The 10,849-nt window shown below is 40.6% G+C and overlaps 1 long non-coding RNA gene across 1 annotated transcript; it reads right to left on the bottom strand.

Annotated features, from left to right (window-relative positions):
- Nucleotides 1-6,043: 6,043 nt before the first annotated feature.
- LOC306816494 lies at nucleotides 6,044-10,846 on the bottom strand. Its single transcript, XR_013777688.1, has 4 exons — nucleotides 10,637-10,846; nucleotides 10,446-10,565; nucleotides 8,874-9,003; nucleotides 6,044-8,402 (listed from the first exon to the last, which is right to left on the bottom strand). It is a non-coding gene; the product is annotated as an uncharacterized lncRNA (long non-coding RNA).
- Nucleotides 10,847-10,849: the final 3 nt, after the last annotated feature.

Below are 10,849 nucleotides of genomic sequence, written 5' to 3'. Positions count from 1 at the left end.
AAGTGACCTTTTTATTTTAAATCCCCAGGGTTCCATAGTTGGTGTTTTTCTTCCTTGGGGCATATTTCATTTTTGAATAAACATGTTGTAAGTGTTGCTAAGATGCCTGTAATGATCCTATTATAAACTATTGTTTGTTTCTTTAGTGCTCCTAATGTTCTCAGCCCTGTGCACAGATGCCTAATTATTAACATTCTGATTTAATGTAGCAGGAAGGGACTACTTTTAATCAATATACACGTGTCTATGTTAAAAAAAAAATAAAAAAAAGAATGTGCATTTTGTTGTAATCAGTCGTTTTAAAAATCGGTTTTCTCACAGATGGCACTTTGGGAAGCCTAAGCCAACTATTCCTACTGCATGCATGCCTGAATTGATTACATTGTTCTGCAGAGCTGAGAGATTCTCTTTCCTGTTGGTCTTTCCCTGTGTGAAACAGGAATTCACAGGATTAGAACGAGTCAGAAATGAAAGCAGGAGCCCCTCCCTCAAAGTTTGGTCATCCACTTGGAAACCTCTCGTTCCCACTTCCAGTTCAAATGATCTGTGAGGGCAAGTGTTCCAGCTAAGATCTTGCAGTTGGACAGTTTGCCTTCACTCAGATCAAGCTCTCATCAGGCTCAGATTTTCAGGGCTATTTTCATGAGATGAAAGAAATCTTAATTAAGTGTTCATATCTTTGTCAGCCAGACTCAGAATAAAAATTGATGTGATTCCCTTGAGCTTCGCTGCTTGTTATGCTCTGCAAACAACAAAGATACTGGGAAGAATAATGTGAATCTCATTTAACATCACAAAGAAGCTTTCCACAGCAGGATAGGCTCATGTAGAACTATTGAATTTGCATTAAAAAACCTCTCCACTTTCTCGTCCCTTCAAAAAAAAAAAAAAAAAAAAAAGATTTGAAGAGTATTTTGAAAATGATTGCATTGTTTCTTGTACTTAAGGGAAGAGGTAATAGGTTAATGATTTTAGTTCTACCCTCGGTGAAAGATTGCAGCTCTTCCATGCTCACACAGCCCAGATGACCTCAGGCAAGGCACTTCCTTCTTGCTGAGCCTTAATTCTCTCCTTTTTTGTTAGTTCAAAGACGATTTGTGAGGCTAAATATATTAAAAACTCTGGGCTCAGCTTACAGTCAGTCATGACAGGCGGAGCAAAATCTCAGAGTCAGCGAGTATAGTGATAAAACTTCCTCACAAATAGCAAAGAGACCATGGCATGCAGGACCCCAGCATCCACAACAGTAAGAGCAGGAAGCCATACACAGATCTGCAAGTCAGAAGCAGCTGCAAAAGAATGGTTGGGATTCCTTTACCAGCATGACATTTTAACTCCTTCCCTCTCAGCAGGTAGGGAGGGTTTGATATCGAGGTGTTCCTCATTAGCCAAACTAGTCGGGATTTTCAAAACCCATGTCTAGACAGGAGATTTGCACTTCTGTCTTGAGAGAGCCTGGCAGTGTTTTACCAAACACAAATTAGTTTTGGATAATCATATTTTAATAAGGTGGCAGCAAAACAGCTAGGATCGGGTAAATGAGAGACCAGGCTTCAACTTCTTCAAAAATTTAAAGTGCTACACTTGCAAGGTGTCAAAACAATGCAGCACTAAGGCTGTTTTCTGCTATTTTTTTGTAATATCATAGTTTCTCCCTTTTGTGCTGTTCTTCAGTCTACCCCTGGTTAGAAAATGGTGGTTTAATGCTGTAACCACACACTGAACTATTGCCAAGATGGCAATATTTAGAAGAATAAGATGCTGTTCTGCTTCAGCATTTGCTGCGTTGTGTGAAGGGAAACCTACAGACTCTGAACTGATAATCATATGGAACCTCAGGCAGAATTCACATCACTTTAGTGAATAGTGAAAATACTGTCCTGATGGGGATTGAGAAACAAAGGCACAGTGAGATGAACTGATCTGACCAACACTACTACAAATAATCAAAGTTCTAGGAACATGTTGACCATTGGCTTCTTTGCCAGGAAATAAAAAGTACAGTGCAGGACATGTTGGAGCTCCTCCATCCATAATGGAAGGCACTTGAGTATGAGGGTAGCAACAAGCTACTGCTATTTTAAATTATTTTTTCCTACAACTTTATGCATGTGCCTGCTACTCTGCATTCTAAAACTAAAAAGAGAAAAAAAAAAAAAAGGTTTGTTAGGTCCTCAGATTGTTATTTTCCATGCTGAGCAAGCATTTTTAGATTTTAAAAAAACAAGGTTTTTCAACATCCCAGAGAAAGTAATATTGTTACATAGAAACTGCAATATATAATACTGCATCTCCTTAACAGAATTTAGAAAAATCCATAGAACTGGTGCAGAAGGTGTGAAAAATACTGTGGCTGAAAGCATGGATTGACTTTTTGCTTCCTTAAAAAAGATACAACTGTACTAGAGTAAATGCATAGTATTAACATATTAATGAGGGGAAAAAACTGCTCATATAAATTAAAATTAGTCAGGGGGAAACTTTCCTATCGGTGACTCATACAGCAAAGTCATGGATATCCAGCATTGAAGTCAGCATTAACAAATTTTACCATCCTTTTTCTCTGAGATGATTTTGCAGGAAAACAATCTAATTTGGAGGATCAGTGGCTTCTTGTAAAAAGGGTTAGAAAGTAATAAGAATGTATCACAATTAATTTTGTGATTACTGAATTTTACTCTTGTTTACTGAATTAATCAACTTCATTTTGGGATTCCTAATGTAATGTTCCAAGCTTCTGTACTATTTGTTCTAGTTGATTGCCGTTAACAATATGAATTATCTTTTACCAGTATGAGTCAGTTTAACTCAGTTCCAAATCTTTTAAACTCATAACAGATGGGTCAGAAAGTGAGGGTTAGAAAATAAGCTGAAATATGACAGCATGATATAAAATTTCTCTAAGCTCAAGACTGTTTCTGGGTTACTCACTGTATGTTCAGATTTTCTAAATCTTAAGCACTGAATAAAAATTCTTGTATTTATTTAGAGAATCAAAATCTGCTAAATTAAGAGAGCTGTGGCTCGTTTATAGCAGCCTCCACACAGCTGAGGAGCTATGAAAATGTCTAAAAATAACATGATCTAAAATGGTACTTGCAATTTCAGATATCTCAGTGCTTTCAACTTGAACAACAGGGAGTTCTGGAAATGGAAAATCTCCTGTACTCACTGGCAGCCTCCCCCTTCCAGCCCTCAGCCTGGACTTGCCCCTCCATGAATCTTGGCAGGGTGAACAGGAGGAGCCTGAGGACTTGAACGTACATTCTCAGGGAAGCAGGGAGTCACCTTCCAGTGATTGTTATTTCTTTGCACGTTGGCTCCTTGAGTGGGTTTGCAGTTTTGCTGGGATGCCAGCAGTTTTCCAGGAGGAGCACTGTCACAGGTGGCTGCTGCTGCCAGAAGAGCTCGATAAAGCCAATTATCATGAGTCCTGGAGCATGCACTGCACAGAACCACCACCAACAGAAAATCATGCATGCAAAAAGAAATCAAAGTTTGATGGAAAAATAACATTTATCAAATTTCTGATATGCTCTTGGTGGGATGACACAGGGGGCAGTCACTCTTACAGTGGCCTTTTCCCCACAAGATCAATGCATTAGTGTCTGCAGTCAGTATGGGAGGACCTTTCCTTTGCAGGAGCACCTGCAGGGCTGAATGTCAGGGATGGCACATACTGGAAAGTTCATTTTACCTTGAAAAGATCCTTGGGTCTGGTTCAGTACCATCAAAGAAGGACAAGGTTTCCTATATCTGATTTTTGTGGCCCATGACTTGAAAACCCTCTCTTACAACTTTCAGCTACCCTTAGAAAATTTTCAGTGTTACAGAGCAGGCCAATGTTGTAAGCATTAGTAAAGAAATTATTTCCTGCCAGGCAATTAGCATGTCTACCTGCTAGTCAGCTTGTGCACATGTTGGCTGTGCCAATCTGCACATTGGGTGGGACCTGGATCATTATAGACAATTACAGTGATCAGTTATGGATAATTATGGAACAGCAGGCCAAATTCCTCTCTATGGTTGCCCATCTTAACCCTGGCAGTGTTACACCATGGTTTGAGTGTGAAGCAAAGCTTCAGCCTCTGCATCTGCATCCTGCTGTCTGCCTGCAAGTAAACACAAATTTGTAGGTCAGGAGATTGTCACTTACATAATCGGCCACATCTTAATGCCTGTGATACTATGGATTCATCATGTGTGGGTATGGCCCTTTTATTAGGGATATAGCCAATCTTCCACCTTCAAGAGACTGCCCACAAGAAAGAGCATGATTACAAAAATAGAGCAGACTGAGTTTAAGAGAAAGTGGAAACTTAAAGCCGTGTATTTCGTCATTTACAGCTGCTGCTGTAGCAATTAATTGCTTGCCCCTAACCAGATCATAGATGTTTGCCAGCCACACTTCATCCCACCTCCCACACTGAGGTTGCACCAGAGGCTTGATTTCCAGCCACTGGGCCATTTGCAGGCATGTGGAGAGCTTTTGGCTGTTCCTAAGGCAAGTGCCTCTCAAGCAGCTAATAAATTGCTCAAGGAAAAGGCAAGGGATGCCAGCTGGACCTGGCCCATGAACTGGTAATTAGAATACACTGGGTTGTTGAATAATCAGAGAGAACTACTCTCAGTTTACTCTTCTAAGGGTCAGTTATAGCTCAAGCAAAGCTTCAGCATGTTGGGGGTAAGAGGCATGATGGATTTGTCTTTACAAACAAGCTGTGGGTCTGCTCGCAGATAAAACTAGCACTGAGAGATAAAAGAAACAATGGGAAGGATTCCACTGATTGATGAATGGAAAAGAGATACTTGCCTTTACAAACAAACTGTAGGTTTGCTGATAAATGAAATTGGATATTGAAAGATGAAAGAAACAGCAGAGAAAAATATAAATTTCTTAAGAATTAAAAAATAAAAGGGAGGGTTGTACATTAGAGGGGAATCTTAGGCATTCTGGGAAGTCTGTACCTCTCAAGTACCTCAGCCAATGGGGAAAGAGAGATGGAAAAGCGGCTGGGAAAATAGGATAAAAAGGGAGGCTGCATATCCAAAAATTTGAGAGGTCCCAGGGGAATGCCCCATGGCCTCTCCCTTTATTCAAATAAAGTAACAGGACTCCTCTTGCCTACCTTTTGGACATAAACTTCTGATGTTTGTGGATTAATTTTCCTGACAGGGGGATGTTGAATCTTCTGTCTGAGGATTTACAATAGTCTCCAGCTAGCAAAGATCAGAGACTGGGAGAATGATCACATCCAGCACACCCAGTTAACCCTCCTGGAGCCAGGAGCAACAGAGCAGGCTGATGTCCTGAAAGCACAGAAACTAGGGAATAACCTGAACATGTGGTGATAAAGGGGAGTTTCTTAAGGAACTCAAATATCTGATTTTCAAAGCATCTGTAAAGACCATTTATTAAACTGTGTGATGGTTTTTCAGCCTCTGACAACTGGGAAGTGAAAGCATGGAAGTTGGCAGAGTTGCTTAGAGCTTTGTGTTTTGGTTTGGTTGTTTTTATAAATTCATTTCTCTCACTGAATAACACTTGTACATCCCTGGGAGCCTGTGCAACAGCACTGCAGGGGGACATGGTACAGGAAAGCTCCAGGCACTGCCACAGCATTGTCAAACAAGCAGCAACCAACATACCCTTCCCTAACTGCTGACAAAACAGATGAATCACACAAGCATGCTGTGCATTGCCACCCCAATTTGCCCTGAAAGGTGCTTTTCAATTATTTAAGAACGAATATGCTGAAGAATATTTATTTTAGAAGTGTAATTTTTTTGCCTGCATTACAGTGTGGTATTAAATAATGTGCTGCTGTAAACTATTGAGCCCATTTGTATTACTGTGATGACTTTCCAGAGGTGAAACAGTGAAGCCAGAAGGAAAATGCAGGCCTCAGACACCACTGAAGTCAGGAAGAGGGGTACTTAAGAATTTGACAGAAAAACAGTAATATAATTTGCTGCTGCTTGTCATGAGCACCTCAGTCAGCTTGTCAGTGTTATAAGTCTGGATTGTTCTTTCATCCCACAACAACAAAATAATGTCACGAGGATTTCCTAAACATAGAAGAGTTCAGATAAAGGGAATCTCTTAAAAAAAAATAGTACCTTGAAAAAGCTTGAAAGTGGAATGATTCTAGCAAAAAACCATGCTCTTAGCTCACACACATACGAACAGTTCATGAGTATTGGGCTTTGGGCAAAAGTTTTAATTTTTTATTATAAAAACAGTGACATTTGAAATACTGAAAAATGTTGAAATAAAGCATAATTACAAAGACATCAAAAAGTTTGCAAGCAGATATAGAGAAAAAAGCAGAAGAAATCTGTAGTCCACCAATCTTATAAGCTTCTCTTTATCTTTTTTTTCTCTTTCTTTCTTTTTTTGGATGACAGAGGTTGCCTTCAATGCTAAGCAAAGGCTGTGGGCAACATCCTGGCCCCAGTGAGGTCAAAGAATGTTTTCCATTGGCTTCAGAGATAGCAGAACTTTGTTCATTACCCACATACTCATTAGCACATCTAAATCCTTGAACTTGCTGTACCTGTTCCTCCAGCAAGGCCATGTATTTTCTTGTTATGCATATATTCCAAACCAGTTACTTTCCCAATAAAAGTTCTTTGGTCTGTTCAGTCCATTCATAAACTGCCAATATTTTGCCTACACTGAGATACAAACACCAAGATGTGCAGATCCTAGACAGTGGGCTGCTAAGTGGCATCAGTTAAGATTATCCCTGCCCTGCCTGTCTGAAACAAACCTACTGGGCTAAATTTTGGGCACACAGTACAGCTAACTACCCCAAAAATCACAGCACAAGAAAATTGCCCTTCAACATACAGTAGCTAAACTCTAAACACAAATACATTGCTGCAGTTAATTGCTTTTCTGAAGGGTACAGCTGATTTGACAGCTATGCAACAGATGAAGGCCATCAGGGAAAAGTGTTGAGCTGCAGATAAAGCTTTGACAAGCTGGGATCAGAGATCAGGGATGCAATGGCAGAAGCACAGAGCTCTCCTCTGGCTCCCTGGTGCTAACAGGAGTGCAGATGTGGCAGTGTAAAGCCACAGACATCCCTGGTAATTCACTGTCCTAGTGAAAAGAGTTTCACAACATCAGCCCAAAGTCTACAAATGTGCACACATTTAACATGCATTAGTAACTGTCCCCCACCATCTCCAAAGGCACAGAATCAAATGCAGATGGAGATTTGAGAAACACTATCTCATCCTTTGAGGCAGCACTTCTGGGATGGGTCAGGCACAGTCTCAGGACTGTCTGAAGACCTCCCCAGCTACCACCAAAGCTTCAGCTCCTCTGGGGATAAAGAGCTTCTGCTTTTAGTGGGGTCACTTCAGCATTCTTTATAATCCACAGTATTCTATTGCAACACTTTCTCTCCTCCATACTATGAGCCTTCTTACAAGGAGAAATACATACTCTTCAGTAAACACTAAACTGACTTAAAAACTTCATTCACAAATTTAGTTTATATTAGAATACTCAAGTGACAAAATGATAAAAAACTTACAAACATCAGATTAAGAAAAATTATTTTTAAAATTTACCTCAGTCTAATATAAGTACAAATGCAACATGCTTTGGACATACAGACTTTAAACTTTAGCCCACCGTGAAATCCAGGGTGAAAAATGGGTTTAGCTAATCTTTTCAAACAAGTTAAAACCTCCTTTAGAAATGTTCCTTGAGGAGCAAACTAGTCTGATGTGGGGTAAAAAGTATAATATGGCAAGGTAAGAGGCAAAAGTCTGACAACAGCAGCTACCAAGGATTTAAAAGAGTTAGGAGGCTGGAGAATGGTCCATGTTATTCTCCCTTTGTTCCTGAACAGTGCTTCCTTCTGTACATTGCTAGTCTGTTGATGAGCACCTCTGCAGGAATGCCAGAGGAGACCAGACTAGCTGGTGGATCCTCCATGGGACCAAAGTACAATCACAGTCAGGTACAGCCCCACTATTTCTACAATGGCATAGATCACTACAAGCTGACAAACAACATGACAGCAAAAAACTGAAAGGACTTAATGCAACCAGTCAAACCCCATTCAACAGCTTTTGATCAAGGGCAGCAGCTTGCAATGAGCAGCCACTGATTCAAACCCACCTCCTGTGCACAGCCTGCTCCCTCTCTCTGCTCTCTCACACACTCACGCTCTCTGGCTCACTGCTCCTCTTCTCCTCCTCTCGCTGGGAGCTCTCCTGGAGCCTCTCTTTGCCTGGGGCTCAGCAGCATGGCAGAAAGCAGAATCCTTGCAGCTCATTGGCATGTCTGCCCCATCGGGTTGGCACTCCAGCAGCTACACAGCTCCCTCAAGTCTCTTTCTTCATTTTCTTCCTCTTCCTCTTCTCCTTTTTGTCTGGTACACCTGCCATACAAACAAGAGGGACAGTGCACAAACCTTCCACGTGCAGTTGCATCCCTGAGAACTGTTGGCTTTTTGCCTGATGAAGAGGGTTTAAGGGTTCTTAGATGTGTTTTACAAGGGCTGCCTACTTTCAAGGGTAATTCAAAGTCATGGGGAGGACTCAATGTTTCTAGTGGACTCTGACTCATTCATATTTGCTTCTGTTTTATGTTGAAAAGAGCTGTGCAAAAATTACTGTCACTAAATGCAATTGTAGCTTCTCTTTTTTTTTTTTGCTCAGTAACTCTGAGAGGAACAGGAACGGGTATTTGTCACAGAAAAGCCTCAGAGTAATACAGAGCCTTTCAAAGAATTGAAGTATGCAGCTAAAGGAGAAGCATTTCATATATTCACTTAAAATGCATTTGTGAACACTTCTTAGATTACACATTATTCTGAAACTTCATCAGATGTGCAAAAACAATCACTTACCATTATTGGCTGAATTACTAACATTGTCCAAGGAGTTTTCAAAGGAAGCATCGACTGCATCACTGCTATGTTTTGTAGATCTTAAGTCCCTGGGGCCTTCTTCCATTCTTGTTTGCAAACCTTGCTGGGACTTAATTGAAACAATATGCTTCACTAAGCATATGAGTTAAACTAAGCATATGCAAGTACAAAATATGAGAGAAAATGTCATTATTGTGGGGCATTTAAAGAAACTGCAAAACAAATTAATTTTTACATTGTTAGAATAGTTTGCCATGTCATCTACCTACCTCTTACTTATTTGTTTTAGAGGGGATTAAAGTGTTGAAATTGTCTTTCTGTGTTATTTTTCACCCTGCTTCCCTCAATGAACAGAAGAGCAGCAAGAAATACTGAGATGAAAGTACTGTCATTGTGTAGTGACAATGAAGAGTAAGATGTGCCCGGTGACTGCTAGATTACTAGAGTCCACAGAAACACAGGAGTGTGATGAGCAACTTTGTGGATCTGGCTTCATAAATAATTTCATTTTTAACGTCCATCTGAGCTTGCACAGCAGCATTTGGGGCACCAGACACGAGCATTTGGGGCTGACATGCAACATGAGCTTCTCCTGGCCCATCATAAACGTGTCAGAAGAAGCAGTGCTGTCCTGAGGAGTCTGAGCAGCACTGTTAAGATTATTCATGAAGGACATACAAAGCTAAACCAACTAATTGGATGTGCAAGGGAGAGAATGGCAGCACTCTGGGAGCTGATAGGATATCCTAATGATTATGTGGATGGTGGTCAGTGAGATAGTTAAAATCTTCCCCTTAAAATGGAAGCGTCAGGAGATCTGGGAGCAAAATCAGCTCAAGGATCATGAGAGACCACAGTGGGTTTGAGGAGAAGACAAATGATTTAAAAACAAACAAAAGAAAGCAGCTGTACATGTCCAGAAAAATATATTCTGTGACAAGTGAATGAAATACAATTTGGACATTTTGGGTATTTCCCTCCCCCCCCCCACCCCAATTTCTCATTTTATGAGCACCAATCACAGGCAAGGACTGTCCAAAAGCCAGTCAACATTCTGTTCCTTTGCACTTCCCATCCCAAATGAACTGACATTCTCCACAGCCTTTCTCTGGTGCACTCTGAGACATTTTTCTCTCAATAAGCTTTTTAGTGATATAACAGTGGCCTTTTTTTATCTTCACTGACTTTTGGGAACCACCTTTTCATTACTGCTGCTATCTCTATGTGACATTCAGTTACAGATGAAACACAGGCCATTTGTGCACTAAATTTGGAGTGCATCTGGTTTTAATCATGGATGAAAAAGTGTTTAGGCAAATGCATTCCAACATTCTGTACTGCAAAATCAAAGTGTTTTGAAAATATGTTAGGGAATACCATGTTGCAAAACTCCACTGTTCAGTGTGCTCATAACTTCTTTTTATGGGAAGACAGGGAGAAAAGAGAAGAGAAAGCCAGAAGACAGAGAGGAAGAAAAGTCATCCTAACAGAGAAGAATCTTCCTCTGCTCATGGGGAACCAAACACTATTCTTGGGATACAAAATACTCACATGCCTCAGTCCAGCTCCACCACTTGGTTCCTTCACTTCCATTTTCTTCTTCTTCCGTTGTGTTTTGCTTTCGGGTCCAGAGAGGCAGAAACGAATGCCTGCTTTGCCTTTTGGCAAATCCTGAAAGCATCAGAGATTTTGTAAGAGTATTGGGAACAGCTAATTTTGTTTTTTTCAGGAAAACTGGTTACCTCCAGGAGTGTGTGCTGACAGTATACAAGCAGGGCTGTCTATCTGGATAAGGTGCACACCTCAGCTTAACTCATCTCTTTGCAAAAAGCTCAGCATGCTCTTCCCACTGCTCCGTGAAGCAAACATTTCCCTGGGCTTCTAGAAAGCATTTAACAACAAGACTTCTGCTTCTACACCTCCACCCAAGATACCACTGTATCACTGTCACCAAA

This window comes from Erithacus rubecula (genome assembly GCF_903797595.1).
Source record: "Erithacus rubecula genome assembly, chromosome: 2".
Lineage (NCBI taxonomy): Eukaryota > Metazoa > Chordata > Aves > Passeriformes > Muscicapidae > Erithacus > Erithacus rubecula.
The sequence above is the reverse complement of the archived record's forward strand: the minus strand, read 5'-3'. Positions and strand labels throughout refer to the sequence as shown.